The sequence below is a fragment of the Thermobia domestica genome, chromosome 12, assembly GCF_964235325.1.
Source record: "Thermobia domestica chromosome 12, izTheDome1.hap1.1, whole genome shotgun sequence".
Lineage (NCBI taxonomy): Eukaryota > Metazoa > Arthropoda > Insecta > Zygentoma > Lepismatidae > Thermobia > Thermobia domestica.
The window spans coordinates 415,604-431,842 of record NC_137465.1 but is presented as its reverse complement, the minus strand read 5'-3'; the positions used below and the strand labels follow the sequence as shown (position 1 = coordinate 431,842).

The 16,239-nt window shown below is 37.6% G+C and overlaps 1 long non-coding RNA gene across 1 annotated transcript; it reads left to right on the top strand.

Moving 5' to 3' along the window:
- The first annotated feature begins 7,567 nt into the window (after window positions 1-7,567).
- LOC145666294 (uncharacterized) lies at window positions 7,568-12,534 on the top strand. Its single transcript, XR_014127708.1, has 3 exons — window positions 7,568-7,806; window positions 8,973-9,113; window positions 12,316-12,534. It is a non-coding gene; the product is annotated as an uncharacterized LOC145666294 (long non-coding RNA).
- Window positions 12,535-16,239: the final 3,705 nt, after the last annotated feature.

The following is a 16,239-nucleotide window of genomic DNA, read 5'->3' as shown; positions in this document are numbered from 1 at the left end:
TTTTTAAATTTGAACCATTTCGTTTATGTGTTGTGGTATTGATACCACGACATTTTACAGCACAAATTTTTGTATAGTAAGTAAAGGGATGATAGGGATGATAATCGCATGGGTCCTGACCCGCTAGTGAACGTGCACGACCCTGGCCACAAAATTATTTTAAAATTTGAACCATTTCGTTTATGTGTTGTGGTATTGATACCACGACATTTTACAGCACAAATTTTTGTATAGTAAGTAAAGGGATGATAGAGATGATGATCGCATGGGTCCTGACCCGCTAGTGATGTGCACGACCCTGGCCACAAAAGTTTTTGTAAATTTGAACCTTTTCGTTTATGTGTTGTGGTATTGATTCCACGACATTTTACAGCACAAATTTTTGTATAGTAAGTAAAGGGATGATAGAGATGATGATCGCATGGGTCCTGACCCGCTAGTGAACGTGCACGACCCTGGCCACAAAAGTTTTTGTAAATTTGAACCATTTCGTTTATGTGTTGTGGTATTGATACCACGACATTTTACAGCACAAATTTTTGTATAGTAAGTAAAGGGATGATAGGGATGATAATCGCATGGGTCCTGACCCGCTAGTGAAGTGCACGACCCTGGCCACAAAAGTTTTTTTAAATTTGAACCATTTCGTTTATGTGTTGTGGTATTGATACCACGACATTTTACAGCACAAATTTTTGTATAGTAAGTAAAGGGATGATAGGGATGATGATCGCATGGGTCCTGACCCGCTAGTGAAGTGCACGACCCTGGCCACAAAAGTTTTTTTAAATTTGAACCATTTCGTTTATGCGTTGTGGTATTGATACCACGACATTTTACAGCACAAATTTTTGTATAGTAAGTAAAGGGATGATAGGGATGATGATCGCATGGGTACTGACCCACTAGTGAACGTGCACGACCCTGGCCACAAAAGTTTTTGTGAATTTGAACCATTTCGTTTATGTGTTGTGGTATTGATACCACGACATTTTACAGCACAAATTTTTGTATAGTAAGTAAAGGGATGATAGGGATTATGATCGCATGGGTCCTGACCCGCTAGTGAACGTGCACGACCCTGGCCAAAAAATTATTTTAAAATTTTAACCATTTCGTTTATGTGTTGTGGTATTGATACCACGACATTTTACAGCACAAATTTTTGTATAGTAAGTAAAGGGATGATAGAGATGATGATCGCATGGGTCCTGACCCGCTAGTGAACGTGCACGACCCTGGCCACAAAAGTTTTTGTAAATTTGAACCATTTCGTTTATGTGTTGTGGTATTGATACCACGACATTTTACAGCACAATTTTTTGTATAGTAAGTAAAGGGGTGATAGGGATGATGATCGCATGGGTCCTGACCCGCTAGTGAACGTGCACGACCCTGGCCACAAAATTATTTTAAAATTTGAACCATTTCGTTTATGTGTTGTGGTATTGATACCACGACATTTTACAGCACAAATTTTTGTATAGTAAGTAAAGGGATGATAGAGATGATGATCGCATGGGTCCTGACCCGCTAGTGAACGTGCACGACCCTGGCTACAAAAGTTTTTGTAAATTTGAACCATTTCGTTTATGTGTTGTGGTATTGATACCACGACATTTTACAGCACAAATTTTTGTATAGTAAGTAAAGGGATGATAGGGATGATGATCGCATGGGTCCTGACCCGCTAGTGAACGTGCACGACCCTGGCCACAAAATTATTTTAAAATTTGAACCATTTCGTTTATGTGTTGTGGTATTGATACCACGACATTTTACAGCACAAATTTTTGTATAGTAAGTAAAGGAATGATAGGGATGATGATCGCATGGGTCCTGACCCGCTAGTAATATGCACTACCCTGGCGTCAAAAGTTTTTGTAAATTTGAACCATTTCGTTTATGTGTTGTGGTATTGATTCCACGACATTTTACAGCACAAATTTTTGTATAGTAAGTAAAGGGATGATAGGGATGAATATCGCATGGGTCCTGACCCGCTAGTGAAGTGCACGACCCTGGCCACAAAAGTTTTTGTAAATTTGAACCATTTCGTTTATGTGTTGTGGTATTGATACCACGACATTTTACAGCACAAATTTTTGTATAGTAAGTAAAGGGATGATAGGGATGATGATCGCATGGGCCCTGACCTGCTAATGAACGTGCACAACCCTGGCCACAAAAGTTTTTGTAAATTTGAACCATTTCGTTTATGTGTTGTGGTATTGATACCACGACATTTTACAGCACAAATTTTTGTATAGTAAGTAAAGGGATGATAGGGATGATGATCGCATTGGTCCTGACCCGCTAGTGAACGTGCACGACCCTGGCCACAAAAGTTTTTGTAAATTTGAACCATTTCGTTTATGTGTTGTGGTATTGATACCACGACATTTTACAGCACAAATTTTTGTATAGTAAGTAAAGGGATGATAGGGATGATGATCGCATGGGTCCTGACCCGCTAGTGAACGTGCAAGACCCTGGCCACAAAAGTTTTTGTAAATTTGAACCATTTCGTTTATGCCTTGTGGTATTGATACCACGACATTTTACAGCACAAATTTCTGTATAGTAAGTAAAGGGATGATAGGGATGATGATCGCATGGGTCCTGACCCGCTAGTGAACGTGCACGACCCTGGCCACAAAATTATTTTAAAATTTGAACCATTTCGTTTATGTGTTGTGGTATTGATACCACGCCATTTTACAGCACAAATTTTTGTATAGTAAGTAAAGGGATGATAGGGATGATGACCGCATGGGTCCTGACCCGCTAGTGAACGTGCACGACTCTGGCCACAAAAGTTTTTGTAATTTTGAACCATTTCGTTTATGTGTTGTGGTATTGATACCACGACATTTTACAGCACAAATTTTTGTTTAGTAGGTAAAGAGATGATAGGGATGATAATCACATGGGTCCTGACCCGCTAGTGAACGTGCACGACCCTGGCCACAAAAGTTTTTGTAAATTTGAACCATTTCGTTTATGTTTTGTGGTATTGATACTACGACATTTTACAGCACAAATTTTTGTATAGTAAGTAAAGGGATGATAGGGATGATGATCGCATGGGTCCTGACCCGCTAGTGAACGTGCACGACCCTGGCTACAAAAGTTTTTGTAAATTTGAACCATTTCGTTTTTTGCCTTGTGGTATTGATACCACGACATTTTACAGCACAAATTTTTGTATAGTAAGTAAAGGGATGATAGGGATGAATATCGCATGGGTCCTGACCCGCTAGTGAAGTGCACGACCCTGGCCACAAAAGTTTTTGTAAATTTGAACCATTTCGTTTATGTGTTGTGGTATTGATACCACGACATTTTACAGCACAAATTTTTGTATAGTAAGTAAAGGGATGATAGGGATGATGATCGCATGGGTCCTGACCCGCTAGTGAAGTGCACGACCCTGGCCACAAAAGTTTTTTTAAATTTGAACCATTTCGTTTATGTGTTGTGGTATTGATACCACGACATTTTACAGCACAAATTTTTGTATAGTAAGTAAAGGGATGATAGAGATGATGATCGCATGGGTCCTGACCCGCTAGTGAACGTGCACGACCCTGGCCACAAAAGTTTTTGTAAATTTGAACCATTTCGTTTATGCCTTGTGGTATTGATACCACGACATTTTACAGCACAATTTTTTGTATAGTAAGTAAAGGGGTGATAGGGATGATGATCGCATGGGTCCTGACCCGCTAGTGAACGTGCACGACCCTGGCCACAAAATTATTTTAAAATTTGAACCATTTCGTTTATGTGTTGTGGTATTGATACCACGACATTTTACAGCACAAATTTTTGTATAGTAAGTAAAGGGATGATAGAGATGATGATCGCATGGGTCGTGACCCGCTAGTGAACGTGCACTACCCTGGCCACAAAAGTTTTTGTAAATTTGAACCATTTCGTTTATGTGTTGTGGTATTGATACCACGACATTTTACAGCACAAATTTTTGTATAGTAAGTAAAGGGATGAGAGGGATGATGATCGCATGGGTCCTGACCCGCTAGTGAACGTGCACGACTCTGGCCACAAAAGTTTTTGTAAATTTGAACCATTTCGTTTATGTGTTGTGGTATTGATACCACGACATTTTACAGCACAAATTTTTGTATAGTAAGTAAAAAGATGATAGAGATGATGATCGCATGGGTCCTGACCCGCTAGTGAACGTGCACGACCCTGGCCACAAAAGTTTTTGTAAATTTGAACCATTTCGTTTATGTGTTGTGGTATTGATACCACGACATTTTACAGCACAAATTTCTGTATAGTAAGTAAAGGGATGATAGGGATGATGATCGCATTGGTCCTGACCCGCTAGTGAACGTGCACGACCCTGGCCACAAAAGTTTTTGTAAATTTGAACCATTTCGTTTATGTGTTGTGGTATTGATACCACGACATTTTACAGCACAAATTTTTGTATAGTAAGTAAAGGGATGATAGGGATGATGATCGCATGGGTCCTGACCCGCTAGTGAACGTGCAAGACCCTGGCCACAAAAGTTTTTGTAAATTTGAACCATTTCGTTTATGCCTTGTGGTATTGATACCACGACATTTTACAGCACAAATTTCTGTATAGTAAGTAAAGGGATGATAGGGATGATGATCGCATGGGTCCTGACCCGCTAGTGAACGTGCACGACCCTGGCCACAAAATTATTTTAAAATTTGAACCATTTCGTTTATGTGTTGTGGTATTGATACCACGCCATTTTACAGCACAAATTTTTGTATAGTAAGTAAAGGGATGATAGGGATGATGACCGCATGGGTCCTGACCCGCTAGTGAACGTGCACGACTCTGGCCACAAAAGTTTTTTAATTTTGAACCATTTCGTTTATGTGTTGTGGTATTGATACCACGACATTTTACAGCACAAATTTTTGTTTAGTAGGTAAAGAGATGATAGGGATGATAATCACATGGGTCCTGACCCGCTAGTGAACGTGCACGACCCTGGCCACAAAAGTTTTTGTAAATTTGAACCATTTCTTTTATGTTTTGTGGTATTGATACTACGACATTTTACAGCACAAATTTTTGTATAGTAAGTAAAGGGATGATAGGGATGATGATCGCATGGGTCCTGACCCGCTAGTGAACGTGCACGACCCTGGCTACAAAAGTTTTTGTAAATTTGAACCATTTCGTTTTTTGCCTTGTGGTATTGATACCACGACATTTTACAGCACAAATTTTTGTATAGTAAGTAAAGGGATGATAGGGATGAATATCGCATGGGTCCTGACCCGCTAGTGAACGTGCACGACCCTGGCCACAAAAGTTTTTGTAAATTTGAACCATTTCGTTTATGCCTTGTGGTATTGATACCACGACATTTTACAGCACAATTTTTGTATAGTAGGTAAAGGGGTGATAGGGATGATGATCGCATGGGTCCTGACCCGCTAGTGAACGTGCACGACCCTGGCCACAAAATTATTTTAAAATTTGAACCATTTCGTTTATGTGTTGTGGTATTGATACCACGACATTTTACAGCACAAATTTTTGTATAGTAAGTAAAGGGATGATAGAGATGATGATCGCATGGGTCGTGACCCGCTAGTGAACGTGCACGACCCTGGCCACAAAAGTTTTTGTAAATTTGAACCATTTCGTTTATGTGTTGTGGTATTGATACCACGACATTTTACAGCACAAATTTTTGTATAGTAAGTAAAGGGATGAGAGGGATGATGATCGCATGGGTCCTGACCCGCTAGTGAACGTGCACGACTCTGGCCACAAAAGTTTTTGTAAATTTGAACCATTTCGTTTATGTGTTGTGGTATTGATACCACGACATTTTACAGCACAAATTTTTGTATAGTAAGTAAAGGGATGATAGGGATGATAATCGCATGGGTCCTGACCCGCTAGTGAACGTGCACGACCCTGGCCACAAAAGTTTATGTAAATTTGAACCATTTCTTTTATGTGTTGTGGTATTGATACCACTACATTTTACAGCACAAATTTTTGTATAGTAAGTAAAGGGATGATAGGGATGATGATCGCATGGGTCCTGACCCGCTAGTGATATGCACGACCCTGGCGACAAAAGTTTTTGTAAATTTGAACCATTTCGTTTATGTGTTGTGGTACTGATTCCACGACATTTTACAGCACAAATTTTTGTATAGTAAGTAAAGGGATGATAGGGATGATGATCGCATGGGTCCTGACCCGCTAGTGAAGTGCATGACCCTGGCCACAAAAGTTTTTGTAAATTTGAACCATTTCGTTTATGCCTTGTGGGATTGATACCACGACATTTTACAGCACAAATTTTTGTATAGTCAGTAAAGGGGTGATAGGGATGATGATCGCATGGGTCCTGACCCGCTAGTGAACGTGCACGACCCTGGCCACAAAATTATTTTAAAATTTGAACCATTTCGTTTATGTGTTGTGGTATTGATACCACGACATTTTACAGCACAAATTTTTGTATAGTAAGTAAAGGGATGATAGAGATGATGATCGCATGGGTCCTGACCCGCTAGTGAACGTGCACGACCCTGGCAACAAAAGTTTTTGTAAATTTGAACCATTTCGTTTATGTGTTGTGGTATTGATACCACGACATTTTACAGCACAAATTTTTGTATAGTAAGTAAAGGGATGAGAGGGATGATGATCGCATGGGTCCTGACCCGCTAGTGAACGTGCACGACTCTGGCCACAAAAGTTTTTGTAAATTTGAACCATTTCGTTTATGTGTTGTGGTATTGATACCACGACATTTTACAGCACAAATTTTTGTATAGTAAGTAAAGGGATGATAGGGATGATAATCGCATGGGTCCTGACCCGCTAGTGAACGTGCACGACCCTGGCCACAAAAGTTTATGTAAATTTGAACCATTTCTTTTATGTGTTGTGGTATTGATACCACGACATTTTACAGCACAAATTTTTGTATAGTAAATAAAGGGGTGATAGGGATTATGATCGCATGGGTCCTGACCCGCTAGTGAACGTGTACGACCCTGGCCACAAAAGTTTTTGTAAATTTGAACCATTTCGTTTATGTGTTGTGGTATTGATACCACGACATTTTACAGCACAAATTTTTGTATAGTAAGTAAAGGGATGATAGGGATGATGATCGCATTGGTACTGACCCGCTAGTGAACGTGCACGACCCTGGCCACAAAAGTTTTTGTAAATTTGAACCATTTCGTTCATGTGTTGTGGTATTGATAGCACGACATTTTACAGCACAAATTTTTGTATAGTAAATAAAGGGGTGATAGGGATTATGATCGCATGGGTCCTGACCCGCTAGTGAACGTGTACGACCCTGGCCACAAAAGTTTTTTGTAAATTTGAACCATTTTGTTTATGTCTTTTGGTATTGATACCATGACATTTAGCACACAAAATTTTGTATATTATGTAGAGGGATGATAGGGATTATGATTGCATGGGTCCTTTTGAGCGTGGAGTAAGCTTGCTATTGGATTTTATTTTTCTACGTTTTAACTTTGTAGTGCTTGCAACCCTGTGTATTGTGTGGATGACCTTGAACGTCCTTAGTTTTGTGGCTGGATTTTGTGGGTAAGATGGGCGAGATGCAGACACTGTCGTAAGATACTTTTATGACAAATGAAAGTTGTTTCCGGAACTGAAGCATTTAAGACAAAAAAAAAAAAAAAAAAAAATCTCGTCAGTAATGGGCTTGTTTGTGTTGTGTGTACTGTATTCCAACGTTATAAACTACTGATCATACGTTTTCTTCATTTACATTATAGGTGAGTACATTTATTATTATTATTTTAAGTATATTTATAAGGTTCTTATTGCTTATATTTTACGGATTCGAGTTCAAGTTTCTTTTAGTATTTCATGATCGTCTTCTGTGTAAAGTTTTAACCGGTGAAGCACCTCCGTTTTTTGCATTCAAAGTTTGATCCCATGTTCAGTGTACAAATAACGCACTGACGTTCAAGTCACATATTATGCAACATCGCATAAGGAAAAGTACGTTCGGAACTGTTCTAGTGCAAGTAGTAATGTGTTCCGTCAATTTAAGTCCAAGAAAAAAATTGGGCCTTTGTGCCGTAGAGTAGATCCAGTATTTTCAGACCTATAAACGTTAAAATTTTATTATTTATCAAGAAATTCACTGTCACTACCTTAGAAATTGTTTCTTGGTGCGCATTCACTTTAAGAGAACCTCGCGGTTTGTGTGTAAATACTGCGTCCGGATATATGCTATAAAACTGCAGTAACCTGTGCTGGGTGGCCACTAAACGCACGAGTGCCATGTAATAGAGCCAGGACAGGGCAACCCGAGCGGTAGCAACGGGTGCGTGCGTAGGTAGTAGGCGTGTCAGCGATGGTAGGTATTTGCGTAAACAAGGCTGTCGTTGAAAACACTTAGATACATTTGGTTATTTTCTTAACACGCGATTACTTACCTTTACGATTTGTTCAATACTGACACTGCATTTAGGAAACTATAAACAACTAACTGGTTTGTGGTAGAGGACTTGAATTCCTCTGATAACTTTCATGTGCTCACTTTTCTCACATCATTAACACATTTGAATATACGTATAACTGTTTCTACATTTCTTTATTTTCAATGTTTTCTACATTGGTCATATTTTCTGCTGATTTCAATAATACTATCGGTCCACAAAATATAGTAACTTTTCTTCACAACACAAATTCTTATAACACTCAAAATCGAAATTGAACACCGAGTTGCCATCTTTGAATACGCTGAACTAATTTCCTCATTATACCCTAATGTCTCATATCAGCATGCATCCACTGAAAATAGTACCAACAGCACGCAGATTTTCACGTCTGAAAATATTACATTAAACTATCTAGCGTGAATTAAAAAAAAAAAAAAAAAAAAAAAATACTATGGCTTTCCTTGAAAATTTACGTATTTTTCATATTTCAGGTCCTACTCCCACGCACTTAACTCGAAATTCTCTGTGGATGCTTCGTTATACATTTTAACCAGTTAATGAAAATAGTGGAGATCGGAATATGACTTCGCTTTCGTGCCTTTCTCTAACAGTTGGTTGCTAGGAAGTAAAAGGTGAGTAAGGCCAGGGAATTAAGGTTACAAATTTTACAGTAGCCCTGTAAACATACTTTTTTTTTGTTTTGGTAAGAAGTTTTCAATTTAATACACTGCTTTACTGAACATTCAAAATTTATCGGACATATTAACCATCATATTGAGTTGCTGGCTAAGACACACCAACTTCATTTGCTTTATACAATAATTATTGCTTTTTATAGTTATCGTTGTTATTTAGCAACGGTTAAACTCTCTTTAACGTAAAGTGTTTCATGCTTATTTTCAATGTTCCGATGCATAGTTATCTGATAAATATTGCATGGCACAACTTATCAATAAATATTGCTCTTCACTCCTTGTTCTTAATATAAGCTTAAATGATTGCATGGTAGTGTTCATTTTGAATACAACTCTTGAACTTTAACAAATAATTTTCTATGACTTGAGTATAATTTTCTATGAAATACGGGATTTTTTAAAAAATATGCTTGTCTTTAGGTATTTATAAAGGAAAGACTGAAAACTTCAAATAATATGGAAAGATTGGCAATTTATCCATAAAAATGAATACATTATTTAAAATATTTACAGCTCATACTGAACTGAACTACATCTTTGATAACTTTTTTTTCTTTCCTTATTATGAAACAATGGTATGGTGGGGCTACTTGGCAGTTGTTACCATTTGCTCTGCGTCAACATAAAACCACGGTTTACTAATTGCTACATTATGATCCGATTGTCTTCATTACGGTCTGTACGCTGTAAGTTGAAATCATTCATAATGCTGTAGCGACATTTTCTTACATTCTTTTTTTTATAATTATTTTGCTCACCAAACACCACACATCCATACCATATATTAATGATTTTCGTGTTCTTTTTTTCACTTATTCAAGGGTTTCATTATAAACAACTTTTCGCTGAAGATAGAGTTAATATGTGCCGAAATAATGGATGAGGCAAGCATCAAAGTCCATTAATTTTAACTATCAACTATCTTGATTCTACAGTATAGCGTTGCTTAGTGCGTTTATATAATTGACCCTGATTCAGTAGTGAGATGATTCGCTTTTATAAGAACAATGTCTTAACCTTAGTGGATCCCACTTCAAATTTTTAAGATTAGAAGAAATAAATATGGCAGGGCTTCCGGTTAGCCGAATAATCAGCACGCGTGCCTTCTGCAGAATACGTATACAATAATTTCTCCATTCTTCTGCCTATAATTTTATAAAATTAAAGGTTTTTTTTAAAACGAAGTCGTTTGCTGATATTTGAACAAAGAAGTCAACAAATAAATAAAAGTAAATGAAATGAAATCTTTAAATTTTACATCCCGTGGTTATGCCGGCTAGGCTAAAGAAGACGGTGATGAGGAGTAATGAAAGAAATTGTGGAATGAAAAAAGTGGGAGAAAAGAGGAGAACCTCGAGACAATCCACCCACACGGTGTTTGTATAACACAAAGCTCACTTTCCACGAGCTGGGATCGATCCAAGGACCCCATGCACTAGATGTGAATGCTCTACCACTGAGCCCCCGCGACACCCTAAAGAAATGAAGACTACAAACTAACCAATCACATTTTTTTTTTAACCAGTAGGTTGAAATTTTATTAAGTTGTTGCAGGTTCAGTTTAGTAAGTTATTGCATTGAAATTGAAGTAAAGTGATGTGAAAATAAACCAGTATTGTACCATTCAACCCATACACTTCATAGTTGAAGTTCCAGATAACAATTATTCATAATGTGCATGTATTAACAGAGTTCTTCATAGATATGACAAAAAAGCCTATAGCCACTTAGGTCAAAGAGTATTCCAGATTCGATAAAGAGGATGATGGGGTACTTTTAGACTTGTCACAACATCTTCATGCGTTCAAACACAGGTCAATGATATTAAAGTGCTACACAGAACAAATTCGTTCATTAAGAGGAATGTTTATGAATAGTTTTGTATAAGAATAAACAATCTAGTTTGAATCTTGACAAAGAACACTTGAACAACAAACGAGTTAAATAATCAACTATCATCTGGAGCACAAATTTTAAAGTCTGAAGATTGTATGGTACAAAACAGGTTTATTTTCACACAACTTTATTTCCGGACATATTTATAATTTTGTTAAGTGGTTGGTATTTTAATGAAGACGGGAGTTCCTATCGAAAATTTCGGCAGTTACTATATGACTGGCGTATACAAGATTAGTTCAAGTTAATAACGATTCTCTCTTGTTGCGTGTTCCAGTGACGTCGCTCCATACATCAAGTAAAGTGGCTTCACAACATTTGTCGGAGTAAAATCACTTACGGGTAGATACTTCGCCATAAGACCTAAGTTTTCACATCTTGTGCCGAACACTTACGGTGAATAGAACCTGATACACTGTGAGCGTGGCGATAGATGATTGCAATTCCACAGAACAATCCATTTAAACGCTCTACGGTTCTGGAGGCCAAAATGTGAGGTCGTCCTCGCTGCTTTTGTGTTCAGGAACGTCGCACCACTTTTCCTCTTCACTGCAACACCTAAACGAGTGTCTGTTTTTCTTTTTTTTTTTTTTAAGCTTAAGTATCTTGAACCAGTTACACATTAGATGTGGCATCCAACCATCTCACCACGTTGGACGTTCGTGAAATGCACAGTTTTACTCATTCGGTTCTCTCACCCATTTAGTACGATTACGAATGTTGTCCATATCTATGTATCCCAGACACATATGGTTTCCCTTTGTAACTGAAAAACACACTTCTTGTGTTTGATACTACTATTAGGTGAAATCTGTAATACTGATGATAATACACTATTTCTTATTATCTTTTATGGTGCGAAATTGTTAATCGTTTTCCACAAATACAAATATGTTTTCGAGACTTCTATTTATCTTAATCCACAGTTTTTATGCCAGCCTCACGGATGTGAAATAGTGCAAAATGAGAATGGTTAGTGTTAATCAAAGCTTAAGTAAATTTATAGAATAGTTAATGCAAATGTATATGAATAATTCATAGTATTGGTTATGAAACACAGAAGAGTTTGTCTTAAAAAATCGTAGAGGAAAGGAAAATGTAATGATATGAGAAACATAAGAGAAACACCATTAAGCATGATATTGCGCTCAGAGTTACATAACTCAATTTACAGCTTGAAAGAAATAAAAATAGGTTTTGCCTATTTTCTCCAGCTTCGAAATATATTTGTTTCTGATTTCAGGTGTTTTGTTGGAATTAATCCAGAAATTGAATCCATTCCGCGGAAAGCGAGGGAAGATACAGCAACATGATACTTCTAAGGATTATCCGTATCAAATTTTTGACTTCCATGAAAGAACTCACTGTCAGTTTATAAACGGAATATTGACTAGACTGATCATTTCTTTTTTATTTCATGTACTATTATTTGAGAATTAAATATGATGAGAGATTTAAAAAATATTGCTTTCATTTGGTTTTACTAAATCCTGTTAGTTTATGTTTAAATCCTTAAGTATTCTTTTCAGTAGCGTCATTTCAGACTTTGCCAGGTAGGAGTAAGTTTGTCCATCAACATGAGTTTTACCTTTTGAATTAGTATTTTAGTATACAATTTATTGAAGAGCATGTGACTCTCAAACCCAGGGAGACAATTATTCTCCTTGCCCTTCCCAAATGACTCCCTGCTTCTTTCTCTCTGAAAACCTTCTTCTGATCTCTGTACATGTAGACTTAACTCTGGTTGTATTACTGTTACAAAGAAAAAGTGTCGTGAATACATACACGATTTTGAATACAAACTACTGTATATTCCTGAATGCAAGACTAGGTATTTTGGCGCAATTTTGGACCGAAAATATGGAGTCGTCTTGCTTTTCCGACATATCATGTAGAGTTTTTCTTCACTGAACAGAATCACGAGATTCCATTAAACGATAAATTTACCCATTTCCTTGACAACCGCTTTAGCCTTCAATGTTTGCAGATTCACTGCAGAGGCATCATGTGGAAAGGGTAGGGACAATTGCACCCCACTTAGCACTTAGTTTGAGAAATACATGCTTTTTAATAAATTGTGTACTAATATTCTAATGAAAAAACGTGAAACTCTTATGTCAGTGAACAATTTTGTTCCTCCTGCCAAAACCTGAAATAACGCTATTGATCCAATGGACCCTTCTAATGAGAAAGAGTAAGTGAGGTTTCTATTTGATTTGATTTTTAATGTAGTTTTGAAAATATGTCCAGTATGTGATATAGATGTATTTGTGTAATCCTTTGTTAAAAATATGGTGGTTCGTCTTAGTAATTATGCGTGAATTTGCAGGAGGAAATAAAATTTAAAGTAATCCTAACATACTTGTGAAAAAGTGCACTTGAAAATATTCTAACTTGTAACTCTATTAGTAATAGTCACTAGAATTGATTGTTTATTAATATTATTTTTTCCCTTTTCCTCCTCGCGAAGTTGAAACTTGTACTTCAGTTATCGAAGACATTAGAGAAAGTGTTGTCTAAAAGATGTGAATACTGATTTGCTGTCTTGTGAAAATGCAGATGATAGGAAAAGAAAGAGCGTAAACGCTAGCCCTTATAACATCATGTAAACGTAATTTATAACGTCTATTTGTTCCATTTGTCATCAGATCATACAATGTTGAAGTATGTTCTTGTGTTTATGTCAGGTTGTCTAGAAAGTATTGAGGTCAAAGTTGAGAATACATTTGTAAACATTACGAACCACTTTGTGCACCATTTTGTTCGATCCCCTTCTGCCATTTTCAAGGCAATATCCCGTTGTTATACGAATTATTGACATCTGGGTTTCAAAGTCCTCTTTCGAAACTAACTTAACACCATTCAGATAGTTCTGTAGAGATCGACATAAGTGATAGTGTGACGATGTCAGTCTGGGCTATACGGTGGATGCATTAAAACCTCCTAGCCAAGCTATCTCACTCTCTAGCGGGTTTGCAATGTGGCATTGTCAGCGTGGTACCCGTCACTCATTCTGTTGACCAGGTCTGGTCGTTTGTTTTGCATTGCTAGTTGCACTCGCTCTAAGTATCCACAGTACAGGTCGGAGTCTATCGTTCTTTTCAGCCACAGCAGCTCGTGATGCACGATGCCCTTCAATCCCACTAAACGCACAGCATAACCTTCCTGGACGTTAGTGTTGGCTTTCTGTGTGGAATTTCTAGTCACTTCTACCACGAACTTTTTTACTCAATATTGTCGTAGGCTATTCACTTTTAATCAATCTTGATCAATCGCTTGAAAAATGGCTCGAGTTCGTTGTTTCAGTATAGATTTGCAGATAGGAATTAGACCGAGTATATACTTTTGAATCAGATCATGTACCATCTAAACGTCGAACTTCTATTTGTAGCAAGCTTTTTTTAAATAGCTTTTCACTCTTTGGTGATGGATGTTAGCGATGGATGTTTAGATCGTTAGCGATGTCAAACATGTCAATGTTGCTCGAATTTTGCCATAATGTAATCCATTTTTGCTGCGAGGAGCGTCTTGGACATTGAAATTTCGTGATTGATAGTAACTGAACTATATTTCAGTTGTTGCTTTTGATAACGTATCTTGCCCGCATTTTCGGCCAAGGAACAAGAGTTGATTCTATTTCACTTTATAATTTATGGAAGAACTCGCCTAAGCCTATTCACTGTAAAATTGTTTTCTTGAGGTGCTTTCTTGAATTTGATGTTGAAAAATCTCAAGTGAAGTCTATAAGAATTTAAGCGATTAAGTCATATTGCGTCGTATTTAACTACTCCGATGTAGTTTTTTTTTCTTTTTTTTGCCAGATAATAGTTACACAAGCTTTATACACCGTAGCTGCTCCGGTAAGTTGGCAAACTTGACGAGGAAGAATGTGTTTTAAGGCCATCTGTGTAATTGGGCTCTTAAGCAGTACCGATAAAAATATTTCTTTGTTAAATGAACACGCCAATAACTTCAAAGCTTGTTGAAGAGAACCTCAAATAAATACATTACATCATCACTGTGCAAAATACTCTCATGTTCATTTGTTGCTCTAAACTAAACACGAAATCACATACATATATATAGTTTTTATCCATAATGATTTCCACTTCAATCTGTGAGGCAGTTTCAAATGGCTGTGGAAAACAGATGTCCAACGGTTTGGTGAAATTACGGATCTTTTCAGGAGAAGTTTCTGTAAATTGTTAAATAAAATTCATGCAACATATCCGTTGAAATATCTGTAAATTTTTGTGTGAAATATCTAGCACTTGAGATTATGTATATGCTATAATTTCCGTAAATTCTATAATGCACAAAGAGTGAAAAAGTGACCAACTGGACAGAGACTCGACCCCGGAACCTCCAACATACCGTGTCGATGCGTTAACCACTATGCCATCCAGTCCGTCTCCCAGAAGAGTCACTCACTCTCGAGGTCGATGCTCTTCACCCAGACCATGGATTGTACCAGAGAACCATTGCTGTGGTCGGACAATGCCTGTATCCGTACATTGAGCACCTATGACGGTTGTGATTTTATATAGATGTTAATGAAAGAGGAAACAACATATTTTTTAACACACCAGTTCCTCTGTAGATGTGAATTCTATAATGCACAAAGAATGAAAAACTGACCAAGACTCAAACCCGGAATCTCCGGCATGTCGTGCTGATGCGTTAACCACTATGCTACCCCGGCCGCCTCCCAGAACAGCTACTCACTCTCGAGATCGGTGGTTCCCACTCGGGCTCCGTATAACCCACGTGCTTCGAGTGGAGAGCACTGACCTCGAGAGTGAGAGGCTGTTATGGAAGGCGGACTGGGTGGTATAATGGTTAACGCATCAATACGGTATGCCAGAGGTCCCGGGTCCGAGTTCCGGTCCAGTCGATCATTTTTTCACTGTGGGGTATAGAATGCACATCTACATAAGATCTGGTATGTTAAAAAATTGGTTGTTTCCTCTTTCATTAATATCTATATTCCGGCAAAATTTCTACAAAATTTCCATTAAAATATTTGAAAGTCCAGGGGAAATTCATGGAATTATTCCGGTGAAATTACTGTAAATGTTTCAGTAAAATATCTACAGGTCAGGTGAAATTCATGAAATTATCAGGTGAAGTTACTGCAAATTTTCCGGTGAAATGTCTGAAGGTGAGG